At 38.5% G+C, this 20,348-nt stretch overlaps 1 protein-coding gene across 2 annotated transcripts in view; it reads right to left on the reverse strand.

Annotated features, from left to right (window-relative positions):
• KIAA1522 (KIAA1522 ortholog) overlaps positions 1-20,348 on the reverse strand; it is a 1,150,531-nt gene that overhangs the window by 209,851 nt on the left and 920,332 nt on the right. The window lies entirely within an intron of this gene.

The raw sequence follows: 20,348 nt of genomic DNA on the forward strand, positions 1-20,348 counted from the left end.
CAGTGCCTGAAGTTCAGAAACCCTTCTGGCTGATGTGACAGCTAGCAAAAAAGCAGTCTTCCAGGAGAGGAATTTCAGTTCTGCTGAAGTAGCACGTTTGAAGGGTGGTAAGGTTAGTTTTTCAAAAACATAATTTAGATCCCAGGCTGGAGTGGGAGGCCTTCTGGGAGGTCTGATATTAGAAGCCCCTCTGGGGAATTGTTTAATCAAAGGATGAGAGAACAGGGTCTGGTCTGTATTAAAATGAGCTGAAATGGCTGAGGCATGGATTTTAACCGAAGTGAAGGAGAGGCCACTATTGAGTAATTTCGCTAGATAGTCCAGGATAAGAGGGGCAGAAGGTTGTGGGGAACTGGCCCCTCTGGACTGGCTCCAGGAGCAGAATCTTTTCCATTTCCCTGTGTAAGATTTTCTGGTGCTGGGCCTTCTAGCCTCTGTGATAATGTCTAGGATCTGCTTGCTTAGCAGAAGCCCCTTGCCTACCTTGGGAGTATCAGCCATGCTGACAGCTTGAGAGCCTGCAAATCTGGGTGCAACACTTTCCCTCCTGCTTGAGTCAAGAGGTTTGGGATATGGGGAAGCTGCCTGTGAGGTTGTAATGTCAGGCTGTGCAGTAAGGGGTACCAATGTTGTCTGGGCCAATCTGGAGCAATGAGGATGGCCTTGGGCCTCTCCTCCCTTATCTTGATGAGTACCTTGGGAATAACAGGCAGAGGGAGAAATGCGTACACAAAGGGAAGGTCAAGGCATCCATCTTCCATGCCAGGTGGTGATACTCCCTGGTGCAGAATTTCTTTAGCTGATGGTTGAGGTGCGAAGCAAAGAGATACACCTCTGGATTTCCCCACACTTGAGTGACTTGCACAAAGTTCTTTTTGTGGAACTCCATTCATGGGGGTCCAGTAAGTGTTTGCTTAAGTGGTCTGCCAGGGTGTTGTTGATCCCTGGTAGGTATTGGGCTATTAGGTGTAATCCCATGGAGGAGGCAGTCAGCCAGAGGTTCATGGCTAGCCTGCACAGAGGGTAAGATTGTGTCCCTCCTTGTTTGTTGATGTACCACACTACTGTGGTGTTGTCTGCTTTGATGAGGAGAACTCCTGGCCTGAGATGGGGTTGGAAGGATGTCAGTCTTTTGCACTGCCATCATTTCCTTCTGGTTGACATGCAAGAGAAGGTGTTGGGCATCCTAAAGACCTTGGGTGCACCTGCTTGCTAGGTGGGCGGCCCAAATAATGTCTGAGGCGTTGGTAGTGATAGTCTGCCCAGTAGGGCGGTGGATGAAGGGGAGACCCTGGTCCTAGGCACAGGCCCCTGCCCACCAGAGAAACTCAGCCCTTACACAGGGGATCCGAGGGATAGAGTTCTCTAGAGGCTGTGAGTGTCGACACCAAAGGTTCTTTAGATACTACTGAAGTTTCCTCATGTGAAGCCTGGCCAGAAGAATTAGAAGGATGCAAGAAGCCATGTACCCCCAAGGCTTGTAGGAACTTCCTCGCTGTGATGTGACTTTTGGATGCCAGCTGGGTAAAGTAGAGAGGCAGGAAGCTCTGCTTTTCTGGGGATAGGGAGGCCATTTGGGATGCAGTGTCCAGTAGTTCTCCCAGGAAAATGATCTTCCTGGAGGGAGTTTGCTTTGATTTCTTCTTGTTGAACCCCAAGGAAGTTAGGAGGATTTTGACAGTGTAGGTCCTGGAGCAGCTTTTCTTTGCACACTGCCTGAATGAGGCAGTCGTCCAGATAAGGGTAAATCTGTACATTTTTCTGTCTGCAAAATGCTATGGCTGGGGCCAAACATTTGGTGAAAACCCTGGGAGCAGTAGATAAGCCAAAGGGAAGAGCAGAGAACTGAAAGTGCTGTGATCTTGCTCTGAAATGCAGGAATTTCCTGCATGACTCCCTTATAGGGATATGGAGATATGCATCTTTTAGGTCCAGGGTCACTAACCAGGCATTTTTTGTCAGCATAGGCAGCAGCCGCTGCAGGGTTAGCATTTTGAATTTGGGGACCACCTGGGATGTTCAGAATGGACAGATCCAGGATGGGGCGCCAATTGCTCTCTTTTCTGGGAACAAGGAAAATCCTGAAATAAAAGCCTTTGCCTGTTTGATCTGCGGGGACAGGCTCTACTGCCCCCTGGGCTATGAGAGTTTGGACTTGTTTTAATGCCTCTGCCCACTGATTGGGAGCAAAGTCTGGGTAACCTCTGGGAATTGGGAGTTCGTTGAAAGTGAATTTGTATCCCTGAAAAATTATCTTTAAGACCCATTGGTCCTTTGTTACAGACAGACAATTTTCTTTGCAGTGGGACAGCCTTCCCCCGAGCTTTTGGGTGAAAGGAGGGCAGAGAGGGAGAGGGAGTCATTGAGAGTTTTTACCATAGATGGATGGCTTAGAACTCCCTGCCTTAAAGGAGGACATGGTCCACTGTTTGGTTCTCTGTTGTCCCTGTGCTAGGAGCAGGAAAGGACCAATGCTTACAGGGAAAATTCCTGCTGATTCTAGGAAGTTGAACCTGAAAGAAATCTTTTACTGTTTGCATAGATTTGCTGTCTTCCATCTTTTAAAGCACCTCTTCTGCTTTTTCTCAAAACAAGTTGTCTTCATCCAAAGGTGCATCAATTTAGACTCGACATGATCCTGTAGAGATTGTTCCTTCAACCATGCATGTCACCTAATGACAGATCCAGACACTGCTGCCCTGCTAAAGGCTTCTAGTGCATCATATCCACAGTGTAAAGAGTGCCTTGTCACTTGACAAGCAGCGTGCAATAAATTTGCTAACTCTTTAGAATTGGCAGAGTCAGGGAAGGTAGAAATCTTTTGCTTCAATAGTTCCAAAGTGTGCTGTTGATATTTTAACATATAGAACTGACAGTTAAGAGCTCTGACAGCTAAGGTTGCAGAGGTGTAAACTTTTTTTTACCACATCTGTCCAGAGCTCTGGCATCTTATCCAAAAGAGTAGAGTTCTTTGCAGAACTAGCCCTGGCTCCCTTGGGTCCCTGTGTAATGACCTCATGGTCTGCAGCAGGATTTCTGTACAGGTATTTGTGAGCATCTGGTACTCTGTAATACCGGTCTGGTTTACTGGGAGCAGGTGGGAGGGTGTCTGGGGCTAAACTGGATTCATGGAAAACATCATCCACCACTTCTAAAATAGGGGGGATGGCAAGGGGTCTGTGCTGGGGTAGGTCTAGAAATTGTCTTAGCCTTTTCTCAGACTAACGGAAATCCTGAGATTCCCATTGGAAATGTTCCCTGAGGGTGTGGAGGGTTTCCCCAAAGGAGAGGCAGAAGGGATGGATTCCTCTGCATCTGAATCCTCATAAGCAGTTAGAGGTTGCTGTTCCTCTTCAAAATCTCAATCTGAATCTGATTCCTCAGAATCTTGCTCTGTCAATAGTTTAGGAGAAGGGTTGTCCTTTCCTTTTAGAAGTTGTGGCTTGACTGCCCCTGATAAGGGGAATGAGATTCTCCACCATCTCAAGCATCTGGGCCTGAGGTGGAGGGGTAGGAGTAAAATGGTGGCCTGGCTTCCAGGCCTAAGAGTATTCATCGGTCTGAGAGAAACAGTAGTCTGGTCTGAAGACGTCTGTTTCGGACTAGAATCGGTATTGCGAATGACCTCCTTGGAAGCCGGTGCCTGCACCTTGGCTCCGGACCCAATTGAGGCAGAGACAACCAAAGGCTCTGAAGACAAAGAAGATTTCTGCGGCATACCAGACTCTGAAAGAGTCTCGATAGAGGCCTGAGTAGCATCAGGGTCTGCAAAAGCGCATCACTGAATTCCGGAGAACCGACAACCTGCTAAGTGGAAGAGTTGTCTGAAGGCTTGGCCTTGTGTGGTCCTTCTCTATCTTTATCCCTATGCTTTTTTGGAGGCTCTATGGATTGTTGGCTGACTGATGCCATTTGTGAAGATGGAGGATGAAAATACCTGTCTACAAAAACAGCTCTACGACTAATGGTCCTCGCATTAGAGAGAGAAAGCACAGAACTGGCAATGGGTGACGTCGTGGTCTGGGCCTAAACAAGTGACACAGTATGAATGGAAGTCTCAGTGTGGGATCTGCTGTCAACAGGCGAGACAACTAACTTTTTCGGACTTCAGTTAGTGCAAGAAAGAGAGATCCCCAACAGGGTACTTAGCTTTAAACATTTTCAGCTGTGATCAGAGCTCTGGTAGCGACCGATCGGCAAACTTGTGAACTGTTTCTGCTACGGGCTCCATGGCGAGAAAAACTGGTGTAATGGTGTCAGCTGCTTTGCTTTATCGCACTGACAACCTGACATCAGTCTATAGGTGACAGCAGCTGATGCAGAAAAACAGAGACTCTGGTATTCGGGCCGGCCGAGGACTACCACAGCAGGGATAACCCACAGGTGATGACTGCAACAGTGAAACACAAAGAACATCTTACCATCTGTTCCCTCAAACGTCGTCACATTACTCCATAAGGAATTTGTAAATTCTACCAACTCACTATATTCATTATATTCCCAATTACCTCTCTTTTCCCTATCACATCTCCAACATTTGCGATCTACTTGAGGAAAAATCCTCTGAAGAACTCTTCTTGGTTATAACATACCTATGCAAACAATTCTTTTTAAATACCTTAATCTTCTGGACGTTGATGCATACTTGGAAGCCCTAAATGTTTATTCCCACTTGATGCAAACTTCCTTTCTATATTGTTTGTAAAATATTTTCTAACTTCCTCGGATTATCATTATCTTCAGCTCTAAACTCATCTAGTAACTCTAGCAGAGCTGGTATTTCACTTAGCACTGCCTTATCTCTCTTTCTTTGCCTATACTCATCAATAACTGACAGGGAAGGTAATCCCTAATGTGCAGTCCAAACTCCTGTTTAGCCTCATCTCACTCTATTATTATTACTACTGTCTTCCAAGTTATTTGTTCTCAATATCTTGTTTCTTTGTTAATGTTCTCCAGCAAATTCTAGTCTCCTCCTTCCCATTTTCTGTACCCCTACTTACAGACATCCCTATTGGCAGAAATCTTTCTCCATTCTAGAGCTAGCTTATTTCATAGAATACTTTTTGAGATTTTATTAATATAACATTCTGCATGTTTTTTACTATTCTCTTTATGGATTTTCATACAAAATCCTAGTCTCTCTCTCAAACTTTCTCGTTTCATCCTCCTCCTTTTTCGCTTTAATTTATAACCTGCTTGGGTTACATAAATACGAGTCTTAGCAGTATAGGTTTAAAGTACCCCCTCAAATCTGGTAAATCTAAACTGCCTTGTTCTATGGTAAGAACTAACTTATCCCAATTAACTCTTGCTCTCTTTCCCCTCTCACAGGCATTTATTCAACTCTTTACTAAATATCTATAGCTTCTCCTCTAGCTGACAGAAATATACCTAACCTGTACATTATGTCTAAAACGACTAAATTCATTTTCATTATAAAAATTTCACTGCTTATATCACACACTATCCATACCGATAATCACATATAGTTAGTTGATAAAAAAACTTTTTTTTTTTTAAATGTACACCTTAATACCTCATCCTATCATGTCCCAATATGCCTGGGCACTGCTAAACCAATTCATGAATGGGTACAAAATTTAACACTATAGCTGTTTTATTTTCATTTTACATTCTGAAAAGACATGGCACACTCTCCAGAAGTTCCACAACACAGAAATGTCCTTTTCTGGATTAATTAAATACAAAGCATCAAGAGCTTAAAATAAAGCTTACTTTTCTTGATTATCACACCAGTTATACTTATGAATTTGTGAATCTCATTTTCTTTGCTAAAGGCCCTAAATAAAGGGGAAACAAAGGCGCCTGGTTCTTCTATTCAAACACAGCATGTTCTGATCTATCACATATTCTCCTCAACAGCCCAGTATTTGATCAGGAAACACAAAAGTCTTCCATAGCTCTACTCACAAAAAGCATATCTAGTGTTTTCTCTGCATTAAAACTTACTAACCATAGTAGTGCTTTCTTGCACTCTGCTTCCCTCCAACTCACCATTGCTTAATTAATGTTGTCAAATGTTTGCCTGCCCTGCACAAAACTACACTAGTCCATATCTACGAATTTTGGTAGCATTTTTACCATTCTCTTAGCATAGCTTAAAATTGATATTGGTCTATATAAAACCATATCTGAAGGTTCTTTACCATCTTGCCATCTCTGATAATCCTAGCTGCCCACTCCCCCTATTAAGTTTTGTTAAAGTCTTCCAGATCTTTATCACTTTCTTCCTTCCAAATTTCCACAGGAATATCTTCAGATTCTGGAAAATTCCCCATTGATTGATTATACACCACTGTTTTAATTTGTCTCATCTGTCTTAGCTATTAATTTCTTCTAACCTTGGCATAACTAAGTTACTCATTCATATTTCCATGTGTACCTTTCCTTTGCTTCCTCATTCCTCTGCGTTACACTAATTTTTACAATTTTTTTTTAAGTATTTCCACCACAGAGTCTCTAGTTATTTTTGCTGTCCGAGGTTCATTAATGTTGGCTACAACTTTTTATATTTTCTGTTGGCCAAGATATGCTAAAAATTTTTGTTTTCCAGAGTTATCAAAAACAGGTGTCAACAGCAATTTTTCTAAAGTCATGCGTATTATCCAAATACTCCCTTAATTTTTCTTTTTGCACCCTGCAGTTAGTAGCTCCTCTTAATATTTCCCTTACTTTGCAATACTTTAACATTTGTTAGCCCCTCTAAATAATTCATATTACCTCTTTCCCATATCTTTCTCTCTTATTTCTGTCATGTTCTAAACTCCATCTTCATTTTATCCCACTCACTATCTATCCCTTCTGAAGTAACTTCTGTCTTCCCAGATAACTTGTGTATTACTTCCACTATGCGCTACCTAAATGCATTGTTTTTTTTGTTTGTTTTGTTTTTTTAACTGGCAAGTATGAAGGTGCTAATGTCTCATTTGTACATCATTACTCTGCATCTTTCTTAGTTTGACTTGTGCATGATCTGATTTAGTTATTTAATGAGCTTCAAAACATTTAGTTAAATGCACTGTACTCCAATGAAACAAATTTTATCCAGTAGAGCCCAGTTACTGTATCTTGGGAATAATAATTAAATTCCGAGTTCCTACTACAGAATTTGTATTTTCCATACCAAGTACTATCATTTACTTCAAAAATCTACCATCTCCTCATATTTCCTTTCAACATCCAACTGCTATGTCCTCAGTACTGCAAATCAAGTTCTAGTTCTCACCCATAAATATTTGTGAAAGCTTTTTATTTTTCCCCAAATTCTCCGGAGCTCCACAATACAAGCTTTAGGTGGAATACATACTTGCCAGTGTAATCCTCTTTTCTCCTCATTATCTCTATTACTCCCATTTCCGTCTATCTGAGATTCTGCTGAATGTCCACAATAAGATATTTTGTCAAAATTATAGCTCATTTCTATCCAAGTGCACCTCCTATAACATTGCTATTTGCATCTTTCATTCAAAAGTTGCTTTTTGCCTATACCCATAAGACCATTTACTTTTCATGTTAGTATTGACAAAACAGTCATTCTGATAAGAAACTCTCAATGCCACATATATCTGCACAGTAATGACTAGTAGGCTGACCTTTTATGTTGGAATTGGTTCAGTCAGAGATAAGAAGCAGCAATGTCACATTTCCCTAGATTGTTTTGCTTATTTTTTTCTCCAGAAAATCCTCTTAACTTGCAGTAAACACACAATTATATATACTTTTTAAAAGGGAAGAGTATCCTTCCAAATAGGTGCAGTTACTCCAAACTAACAGATGCACCCACAAGCATCAACTGTTCTAAAGTTAGTTAAGAACAATACATGAAGCCAAAAAGAGAAATCTTTGTACAATACAGAACCAAATAAATAAAATGAAGCAAAAGCAACGTACCAACATATAAAAACTTTTAATGCAAAGCTTCCAGGTATACAACCCTTCCTCAGTGCTAAAAAACAAATTCAGTAAACCACATTTTATATCATTCAAAAACATTCAAACAAATTTAAAAAAAAAATCATTCAAAAAAAAAAAAAAAACATCACACAGCCAATACAAATTATGACAGTTAATCAATTAAAAGTGCATTTAAAGCCACACAATATGAAAACTTAGAGGCATAACTATTTGAATTTTAATACAGGCTTCAAAGTCACTGTCTGATTGATACCAAAACGTCAGCTTCTAACAAAATCCATTTGTATTCCTTTGTTTCAAGTTTACTATTAATGTCACCTCTCCTGATATTATTTTATCATTAACCATATCAATTACCCTAAAATTAAATGTATGGAAAGGACCAGCTTCAGCAGTATGTTTAGCCAAGGAATTAGTCATAACTTGACGTCTAATATCAGAATTGTGCTCAATAATTCTGTCCTTCAATCTTCTCACAGATTAACCTACATAGAAACTTTTACATGATTTACAAGTAGCCAAAGAAACAATGTGACCAATATTATAAGTAGCAAAAAATCTATTAAAAATATATTCTTTCAATGTTGCGGGGTATACAAATAGTATATTCTGATCAATATAACCACAACAACAACAATTATACCATGGAACTGTACCAACTTTTTCATGCTTTTTAACAAAAGATGGTATATGCAAATCTTTATAACACAAGCATTGTTTTAAATTTGGATAATTTCTATATGTAAACCTGCGTGTATCCGTAATGATGTCACGTAACTCAGGTAAAACCATAAGAATTCCCCAGTTGTCAGAAATAATTTTTCGTACACCCTCACTACATCTACCAGATGTAGTAATATATCATATATTAGAATTTTTGGACTTATCATTACTATTGTATTCTCACCAAAATAAGGACCAGTCATAAAATTTCTTGCTGCAATAACACTATTTTTAGTCTCTGCTAGGGAGTTATAACCTCATACCCTCTAGCTTTAAATTCTTGAATCACATCATCAATCTGTTGTACACAGACATCTAAGTCCGTATTCAGCCTATTTATTCTGGTTAATTGTACATTAGCTATCCCTTTAAAAACATAGGGTGCATGGATACTCATTCTATGCAGGTACTTGTTTTTATGTACCTTTTTGCGAAAGACAAATGTATGAAAATTAAAGCCATCATATTTTAAAGCCACATCTAAAAACTCAATATTATTGGGTAAAGCATGTGCAGAAAACTTCAAACAAATCAGTGCTATTATTCAGATAGTCAATAAATGGGTTCAATGCACTATGCTTTCCCTCCCAATAATTTTTATTAGCTGTGTGATTTTTTTTTTTGATCGTTTCTGAATGGTATAAAATGTGGTTTACTGAATTTGTTTTTTTAGTACTGAGGAAGGGTTGCATACCTGAAAGCTATACATCAACAGCTGTTATATGCTGGTACATTGCTTTTGCTTCGTTTTATTTATTTGGTTCTGTATTGTATGAACGCTGCTCTTTTTGGCTTCATATATTGTGTTGGACTTTTTGCATTATTGAAGTCAGAAATGTACCTGTGTATCATCACACAGCCATCAGATTTTTTGTTTTATATGTTTGTGAACTTAGGGAATCTGGTTTGTGAAAATGAGTTCTATTCTTAATGAGCTGCTTGTGGTACGCCAGAATCCACTATTACAATAAAGTAACAAAGCAAATGTCTTGTTTGTTTCCAAATACAGCTAGTGGCAATAATGATGGTGATGGCAATGTTAACGTACCAGCACTGGAATGGAAGGTTGAGAAGTTTAAGACGTTACAATGGCAACGGCTTAGTTTTCTGAACCTATTTAGATTTGGGAATTGTGCTGCGAGGATTTAGAGTTTTGAAAATGCCCTCCTATGGTAATAATTATCCAGCTCTGTTAAAAAGATGGCAGGAGCTGAAGTTGAAGTTAGGACTTGATTACGTGCTACTTATGAAGGAATTATTTTCCCAAATTGTCTAAGATGAACAAAGAAGCTATTAAGCTTGAAAGTGATATTTCAGCTTCTCCTTTATTCTCTTCTTATATTGTGGACTATAGCAGCAATCTTTTGGAGATATTTTCTAAATACGAGAAGAAACTGGAGATGACCAAGCTTTGGGAATTACATCGAGATATTAATGATTATAATGGTGGACATATTTTTGCTTGGCTATGAAATGATCTCAAGCAGAAAAAAATTTCGGATAATGATGTGAACATATGTAAGGACAGAGGTAGCATGTATGCATTGGACGATTTTAATACTAATTTAATGTTAAATAAACAGCTGTCACCTGTATTGGTTCTCTTTTAGTTGAGACTGTGTACACCTACAGCGTCTCGATTACAAGTAACCAATAAGATGGTAGAAAATGGTCAGTCATCCAATCAGTACATGGTGAATGACATCATTACTGCTCTTGCTTCTAGCCAACCAGAGTCTCAACCGTAAGTAATCAATATGGTGGGAGAAAATAGTTCATCATCCAATCGACATATAGTAAGTGGCATCACTCCTACTCCTGCGTCCAAACCAATTAATTGCTTCATCTCAGCAGACTGATGCTCCTCTGGATTTTCGGCAAGTCCAGCAGCTAGTACAACTCAAGCTGCTGGAAGAAGTCAACCAGAACAGAGGGAAACAGCCGAGAAGCCATTCACTGAAGGACAGGGGAAGAAGTTGCAGTGAATCTTTCTAGATTAATATTGACTTCATCGGATCTAACATTATTCATGAAAGGTTTGAGGTTTATACCAGCTATGACTGATAGTATAACAGATGCACTAACTGATCTAAAGTTATTTACACACAATGTGGACCGTAAGCTTATTTTTAAAAATACAAATCTTCCTTTGGATGATTTGTGTAAATGGTCTAGCTTACTCATTCCTAACAGCCATCCGGTTGTGAATGCCTTTCATAATGTTTGTGAATTGCATACAAGATGTTTTTATAATCAAAGAAAATTTAAACGCTTTTGCAACTTGACATTAGAATAGCAAAATGCTTTGTATAAGTTGGAAATGAACAATGACACAGTAATTAAAGAGGCGATAAGGGTGGGGAAATTATTACGATTAGGGAGAACTATTTGAAGCCTATGCGGTGGTGGTGCTGCGGTAGCGTTGTTGCCTCACAGTAAGATGTTGTCCTGTTTGATTCTCAGCTAGAGCGTCTTTTGTGTGGAGACATGTGTGAATATGCATACCTTCGTTGAAGGTTGTGCATCAGGGCTGGCAACTCGACACATAAAAATCTATTGCCAATCATTAGCGGACTGGAGTTCTGCTGTGGCGACCCCTAACCAGGAAAAGCCGAAAGACACAACATTTGAAGCCTATGTATGGTATTCTTGCAGATGAAATTTTTTTAAAGAAATAACTTATTTTGAAGTTAATAGGTTCATTACTAATATAAATATGTCTATCTACAAACTTCAGATAATGAATGACATTAAGACCTTTGGTTATTTTACAGTTTCTTTTCCTACTATTCCAATACTACATGGTCTGCCTAAAATACATAAAGTCAGTGCCAACCCCCCCTATACATAAGTCAGTGCCAACCCCCCTATGAGACCTATTGTATCTGGCAAGGGTTGGTCCACAGAACCTATTTCTAAGTATTTACAAAGTAAACTGTCCTGTACTTAAATTTGTAAAGAGTTACATAAATTATAGTGCTGAGTTTTTGGGACAACTACATGAATGGTACAGAAATAGATCATCAAAAAAGAACTTCCTAATGGTGGTGCCAGATATAAAATCCCTCTTTACGGTTATACTGAATGAATATGGAATATCATCAATAAATAAGTTTCTTTGTAGTCATAAGTATGATACAGGCAGACGTATTGAAATATGTAAACTATTGGGGGTTGTATTAGAAAATAATATTGCACAGAATGAGTATGCATGCACCCTATGTTTTTAAAGGGATAGCTAATGCACAATTAACAAGAATAAGTAGGCTGAATATGGACTTGGATGTCTGTGTACAAGAGATGGATGATGTGATTCAAGAATTTAAAGCTACAGGGTATGAGGTTATACCATACTATATATTACTACATATAGTAGATGCAGTGAGGGTATATGAAAAATTATATCTGACAACTGGGGAATTCTTATGATTATATCAGAGTTACGTGACATCATTACTGATACATCCAGGTTTACATATAGAAATTGTCCAAATTTAAAACTCTGTGTTATAAAGATTTGCATATGCCATCTTTTGTTAAAAAACATGAAAACATTGGTACAGTTCCATGCTATAATTGTTGCTTTTGTGGTTATATTGATCAGAATATACTATTTATACACCTTGCAACATTGAAAGAATATATTTTTTAAATAATTTTTGTTACTTGTAATACGAGTCACTGTTTATTTGGCTACTTGTAAATCATGTAAAAGTTTTATGTATGTAAATCTATGAAAATATTGGAGGACAGAATTATTGAGCACAATTCTGATATTAAACGTCAAGTCATGGCTAATTCCTTGGCTAAACATACTGCTGAGAGGCTGGTCCTTTGCATACATTTAATTTTAGGGTAATTGATATGATTAATGAGAAAAATATTAGGAGAGGAGACATTAATAGTAAACTTGAAACAAAAGAATACAAATGGATTTTGTTACAAGCTGACATTTGTCCTGGCATCAATCAGGCAGTGACTTTGAAGCCTGTATTAAAATTCAAACAGTTATGCCTTTAAGTTTTAATACTGTGTGGCTTTAAATGCACTTTTAATTGATTATCCTTGTCATAATTTTTATTGGCTGTGTGATTTTTTGAATGTTTTTGAATGGTCTAAAATGTGGTTTACTGAATTTGTTTTTTTAGCACTGAGGAAGGGTTGTATACCTGAAAGCTTTGCATTAAACATTTTTTATGCTGGTATGTTGCTTTTGCTTCGTTATATTTGGCTGCTGAAGTTACAGTTAACCATACTGTGTGCATGTTTAGAGCCTGTTTTTCCACTTACACAAGTTGCTATATATTCTTATTTAACCGCTATTCCCCCTGATATAAAAATGTAATCTTTCAATAAACATTAACTTTTAGCCTTAAATAAGCTAAATTATGCATTGTTGTATTTAATACATGAAAATACCAAGGCTGCTAGAGAGGCAACTACTTCTACAACTAATCAGTTCCCACCATTTCAAACTTCATTTATTTTCACTAAACTTCTTGTCAATATCACCGTAAACATTAACTACATTGGGTCTTATAGATTTCATTCAGAACACACTGTTCAGGCATCTCATTATTAAATATCTGCACCTGCAGGCTTTGTCTCAAGCTAAAAGCATGTGCTAATGAATAAAAAAAACAGCTACTAATTTTGCAAATGCAAGAAAGAACCATCATTTCACATTTTTATGGCATTCATCATTTCCTGTTTTTCAAGCATTTTTGCTTGAAATAATTATCTGTAGCTTAAACTATAAATTCTGATTTAGACATCCTGCTCTATTAAAACAATGGAAATTGCTATCTTTTGATTCTATGTATAACATGAATACATTTTAAATTCTTCCAGTAGCCAAAGATGATATTATACGTATTTTACATTTCCTTCTTTCTAGACTATCTTCTTGACAGGGTAAGTCCTGCAAACACTACAGCTAAAAACGTATTTTCTTTCTTTAGTATCATTAGCATTAAACATACTAACTGATAAAACGTACCATCTCCTTTCACATTTGAAATACCCCTGACTGTACACTGCAACAATTTATATCAGGAATTTTTTTATACAAATCCAAACAAAACATGTTTTACTAACAGTTATTTGTTCAGTTCATTCAGTGTCCTTCTAAACACTGATGACAAAGTAGGGTTTGTGCTTTACAGTTCTCCCACCAGTTTAACAGTCAAACCTCCATTTTTTTTTAGCCGCTTATTGCAGAAACACAGTTCACATGACAAAGCAATACGTAATGGGTCAGATGGTTGACAATTCTTTCACTTATACACTGACATTACATTGCAGCTGCTTCTGCTCCTGATCATTTCAATCTCCCAGCACTAGTCTCTGGTTCAAGTCAAATGTACTCCAGATTGTTTTAGACTGCTCATGTGCTTCGTTTTCCATCACACAATGATTTTCATTTGAAATAACGGATATGGTTTCACTGGCAAAGTCTCTCTAAGGACTGTCATTTGTCAGAATACTGAGAAGCAGACTCCCCTGCAGTTTGTTGGCTACTTTTTTTTACTATTTATTTTGTAGATTGTTCTCCATTCACAAATGTCTTTGATCTTCAAGGAAAAAAAATTCTGAAGGCAGCTGAATACAGCAACTTGAATCAAACATATGCCTCTCAATATCCTGACTGTTCCTGAACTTGCTTTCCTTTTGCTTGATGGGCAGCAAATAATTATTTTCCCCAATTTTAATAACATTTCCCTTCCGTTACAGTTTTACCAGGAGCAGCTCTTTCTGCTGGTAGGATTATATCTTTACTAATATAGGTGTTGGGAGCTTCCTGATAGCCAGATTTGGAGCACACGGATTTTGTGCCCTCTCAGTTACCAAATCCTGCTTTGGAACACAAATCCAGTTGCTTATTTATATACTCATAAAAATGAATGCACTCTATCCCTTTCAGTTTCTCTAGTATAGCAAAAAATCTCAGTTTTTTGCTGCATGCTCTATCTTCTAACTCTTGAAGCAGCTCTTCTTGAAAAGTCTCATGTTTAGCCAGTCTTCCCCTCATTTCAATCTCAAAGTTCTACATTTTAGTCAGCTAACCTGAGTAGCCATTTAAAGCTTCTTTAACATGATTGTGGACTGCGGTGGTGGTGCTGCGGTAGCATTGTTGCTTCACAGTTAGACGGTGCCTGTTCGATTCTCAGTTAGAGCGTCTTCTGTGTGGCGACATGCGTGAATGGGCATTCCTTCGTTGAAGGTTGTGCGTTAGGCCTGGCAAGCCAACACGTAAAACTCTACTGCCAATCATTAGCAGACCGGAGTTCCGCTGTGGCGACCCCTAACCGGGAAAAGCTGAAGGACACAAACAAACAAACAATTTTAATCACTGATTGTAACATGTTTTTCTTTTTTTTTTTCCAATGTGATTTATATTTTCCCCTCTGTTTGTGTCTTTCGGCTTTTCCTAGTTAGGGGTTGCCACAGCGGAACTCCGGTCTGCTAATGTTTGGCAGTAGATTTTTACGTGCTGGCTTGCCGGGCCTAACGCACAACCTTCAACGAAGGAACGCCCATTCACGCATGTCACCACACAGAAGACGCTCTGAGAATCGAACAAGCAATGTCTAACTGTGAGGCGACAACGCTACTGCAGCACCACCACCGCAGAATTACTAAAAAACATTTCATGCACTAATACTGAAACCTGAACTGCTTTTTGTTGAACAGTTGCAAGCTTCTTCACCGACAGAGCTTTTTCTTCTTTTCTGGTTGATTTTCACTTGTGTTCTCAAAATTTCTTCTTTGCTGGCATCCAGGCAATGTAATTACTACCCTGTATCTGAATTTTACCTAAATTATTTTTTTTCCTTTTTCTTTTTTTAGCAATTTCTCCATTTTCATACCAGAGACATAATAATTAACCTGTTGCTCAGCCAGCAACCATCTGGGAACTCCAGTGAAATTAGTTTTACTCTACAACAATCGTTAGTCTTGCTTTAAATGGCATTTATCAGGGGGTCTCTGTTTTGTGGCTGAGCAAGCGTATGCAGAACATGTGTATCTATAAAGTTGTTTGTACAAAAGCTCACATATTCAATGTCAAGTTATCAAATCATATAAAAGAGAAACTTTTCAGACTAACAATAGAATGATCAGGTATTTCAGAAGGGTTGCAAAGAGGCTGCAAGACTCTGGAGGTGCCACGTTTCTTGTATCCAGTTTCTTGTACTTGATGTATGTACTTTCTGTATACTAACTAAATCACATTGCACTGAGTTTCTAATTTCAGGACAGCAATGAATGTGTCCTCTCTTTTCAAACAGCAAGTTTTACTATAGTATAAGTCAGTCATATTGTTTCCTGTGTTTAACTGCCATTTGTTGAGTTTTCGGCAACTTGAAGGCCAAAACGGGTTGTATGGTAGTGAAATATTCACTCAAAGCTGTAGGTAATCCTCACTCATGTCTTCCATTTCTTCCACAACAACCACTGCATATAAGGTGCTAAAATGTAGGTATTTTAAGGAAGCATGGTCAAGCTCAAAATTGCTTTCTTACATGGCCCTGTTGTTACATGGAGTGGTCTCTACTAGGCACCATAGAGTAAAATGTATGACAAACTTGGTTCAGATAGCCACAGATACCCTGCTGATACCATGCAAGGCAGATGAAGTACCTTAGGATGGGCTCTGACCTAGATAGGTGCTGTCTAATGCCAAACTCATTTGAAATAAGCCCTGAAAAATCATTTAATTTTTCTAAATGAAAATTGTGGCTGCATCTTTAAATTTCCACTCATGATGTTTTTTGACTGATTTTACCACACCAGACAAAACTTTTTATGCAGTCTTCTCGGTGCTGTTCGGATACTTCTACAGGAATTCATTGATGCAAACGTGAACTTGGGAGATTTTTATCACCTAGATCAATGACAAATCACGGGCTTATGTGGTTGAATTCCTCACACTTTTGTATTCACTGGAGTTCCTTCAGGCTGCTACATTTGCAATCTATATAAAAACACATGCACTAGTTAATATTCCCCATCGGGGGTGGGGTGGAAGCCTTGTACCTAATGGCAAAATACGTTTCTCAGCAGACCACGGTTAGGTTAAGGTTAAATTGAAGTTACCCACTAAATTAAACCTAAAACTGGAAATACTTTTCTTCAACAATATTACAGTGTTGCTGCACAGATACTTATGTCTATGAGAGAGACAAATGCTATCCTAAATAATGTGCATTCCAAGCACACCCTTCAGTTTAGAACAACTAGCTCCTACTTGTCTTTCTTCTCTTCCATGAAGCTGCAACTGAGATGTTTTGAATATAATTTGGGCTTGTCTAAGAAACAAGCACCAAGACTGGAGTGAATGCAGACAGCAAAGAGCAGAAAAGAGGACAGACATAGATCACCCAAAAAAGGCAAGTGGTCTGTCCAGTGGATCTCTCTGTTAAAACATTTTCCTTCTCCATCTTGTCTGCACCATGGATAGGCTGTGCAGCCTAGCCTCTCTCTAAAATGTATTTACTGTACAACTCTGCACAAAGCTATGGTGGTCACATCTCTTGAAAAAGGCTGTGGGGAGTTGACCAGGGAGAGTTGCTCACAAGGTGGATCTCATCCAGGACTGGAAGTGTACTGCCCAGATCAAGAGGTCATGGGAAAGGTCTTAATTATGTTTTAAACAGCTTGCAAGTTAGACCCATGACCAGCAAGACCTTTCAAGGCTTGATTGAATGGTTAGGTATAACACTGTATGAAGTCACAAAGCCAACTTTAGACTATATCAGGTTTCCATGCAACTTGAAGTAGGCTGTGGTGAATCATCATCAGAAAAAAAAGCAACACTAGATTACTCAATGTGGATCAGTTACCTGCCTGTTCTGAATCTTCTTATTTGGTTATGTAACCAAGACAGTTATTCAAATTGAAAATCAGCTATGAGCTCATGGATTACTGCAGCCCACCTATGCAGTCCTGCTGGCTGTCATGATGAGCACAAAGCAAGAAATCAAGACTTTGCTATATAATATCCTACTGAAGTTATAACCTGTATCTGATTACATTAGACCGCATAACTTTAAAGGACTGTCTAAAGCAAGGTGAATAAAAACTGCCACATTGCTCAATTGGATTAAGTGGCATCTGGCTAGCTGAATACAAAGGAAGGTACTAGGAAAGAATTGTTCAGGTCATTTTCCTTTTTTCATGCAAGTCTACAGGGTTCATAACCCCCCTCTCTCACTGGGTGATTTTTAAAAGTACAGAATATAGCTATCATAGGTACGTTGATGCCACTCGATTGTGTCTTTCATTTGACCCTGCAAAAGGGGACATGTCTGTTGCCTTGTGGAGGGGGCAGATAAAAGATCCTTTTAACTGGACTGTTGTAAACTGGTTGGGACTAAACCTGGCAAAAAAAATTGTAAAGGCCAACGTATAGAATTCTAACATTCACTGTTTCCATCTTACTATTAGGCTAGAAGGGGAACTTCTTAACCTGGTGTACCTCGTATACAACTTTAATGCGGTAAGGAATGATTGCCCAATATCAGATTCCATATTCCATTCTATAACATAATACATGCAATACCTTGTAGAGAACTTGCAAAAGGTGGTTCATGCAGTAATTTCTTTTACAATGGACTACTGCAATTCTCCTTCGATTTCTGCAAATACCAATGGGTCCTGTATATTAATTAATTCAACTTGTGTAGAACACAGCTCACAGGTTATTAAATGGAATTTCCTGTACAATCTAACTCCTCCATTACTGTGTGACTTGCACTGGCTGTCAGTTTGTTACAGGGTTACATTTATGGTTATGCTTTTGACATACTAAGCTTTACATGACTTGAGATCCAACAACACAAAAGACCTGGTTAAACAGTGTCAGCACTTCTGGAATATCCATTCCACCACTGGATGGGCTGCTGGTGATTTGAGGTGACCATGTAGCACTACTTGGTCCTTCTCATTAGCAATTCTGACCATTTAGAAATGTGAATCTTTTTGGCTAAAGGAATACCACACTTCCACAGCTTCAAAATAGGTCTCGGTGATTCATGCCATTACATGGAAATATTATTTAAATAATGTTGACTGTTTTTACTGTGTGTATGGTTTTATTCCATGCAGACTATTTGGAGTTACAAGAACTGACAGCCAGTTTACAAACACAACTTGCTTCTCTTGTGTTAAAAGTTGTGGACCTTGTGTCAGAAGCAGCTTGCAAGACCAAATGATGGGAATTTCATAAGTGACAGCAATCCCTAAAAATGTATTAAACATACAAAAAAGTTTGAAACTTCAAGGAAAGGGATATCAGCTCTGAGGAAGGGAGGTTGTTGAAATTATCATGAGTCTACAATTTTACACACATTCAATGCATCAAGTGAAATCTTTCTGGGTATGCTATGATTTGGGTGGGGGTGAGAAAGAAAGAAAGAGACTACAGGCATTCCTTGATGTGACAAGGCAGGTGTATGTACTGCAACACTTTAACATACATTATTACACTTTTAGAGTTTTTAAGGTGCATACAGTAGCCATCCTGTTCTAGTGCCATATGAGTGCTTGGGTTCAAGTTCCAATGCAATCTATGCACTGCAGTAGCAGAACAAGTGAAATCTTCGTTCTTACAGAGGATGATGACACATTAAATCAAAAGCTCATCTGTGTCCTCTGGTAGAAATGAAAAGGGTGACAGAGCACATAGCACTAGATAAACAGCAGGGGAATTTCCCATGTGTCCAGGGCAAGACGTTTAGACCCTTCCCTTTGAAAGGTTATTTTCCTCTACAACCTGCATTTCTGAAGAACCAGTTCATTAACTTGTGATTCACTAAGTCACATGACCACAAGCCTTTTTTTCACTCTGTTTTTATTAAATACATCCACTCCCAACTCACACTGCAGGCTTCTTACTAAATAATTTTATTGATTTTATCATACTAACGCAAGGGAACAATGTACATTACAGTTCTGTGCTAAAGAGTCAGCAAAACTGAACAGTATGCCCAAAACAGGCACAGCATTTTAGTGTTTTATCATGCTTTCATGACTTGCTTGTTGCCCTACAATACATGGAGTATAACGTGGCACTCTGCATATTCATTACATTGGTGAATGGTTTCAGGTTAAAAAAAAAAAAACACCTTGTAAAATGTGTTTTTTCCAGTGCCACTAACACTGAAGTCTAACACTGATCATTAACCTCAGTGGCATCAACTTAAATGGAAAGCATGAGAGGCTTCCACAGACTTTAATGGACTCAAGTTGCACATGCACAGACAGGCGCCCATATATGTCTATGGACAGCCACCTTACATGACATGCAGGGAAATGCTAAATTTATTCGGGACATAGTTTTAATAAAAAGCTTACAAGCTTTTTATTTAGAAATGGCCAAAATAAATGAGGACATACCTTTACAATATGCAGTGCAACATTTAAATCACCTGATGCAGAGATGCAATACTAAATTGTGGCAAAACACTTCAACAAAACCACAGAGTTGTACAGTGTACGCAAAGATACAGCATTAACAGAAACACAATCCTGCACACTTCCATTTTTCTAACATCACATTCCATGTGTTCTGAACTGCATTAAGAGTATTCTCAAAGAAAGAATGCAGCCAGCATCCATTGTGTTCTGTGCATTCTACTTCCTAAAAAAGTTGAAGAATGTTATAGTGAGAATGCCACCAACAAATT

This window comes from Protopterus annectens, chromosome 1.part2 (assembly GCF_019279795.1).
Source record: "Protopterus annectens isolate FY-2018-M chromosome 1.part2, PAN1.0, whole genome shotgun sequence".
Taxonomy (NCBI): Eukaryota; Metazoa; Chordata; order Ceratodontiformes; family Protopteridae; genus Protopterus; species Protopterus annectens.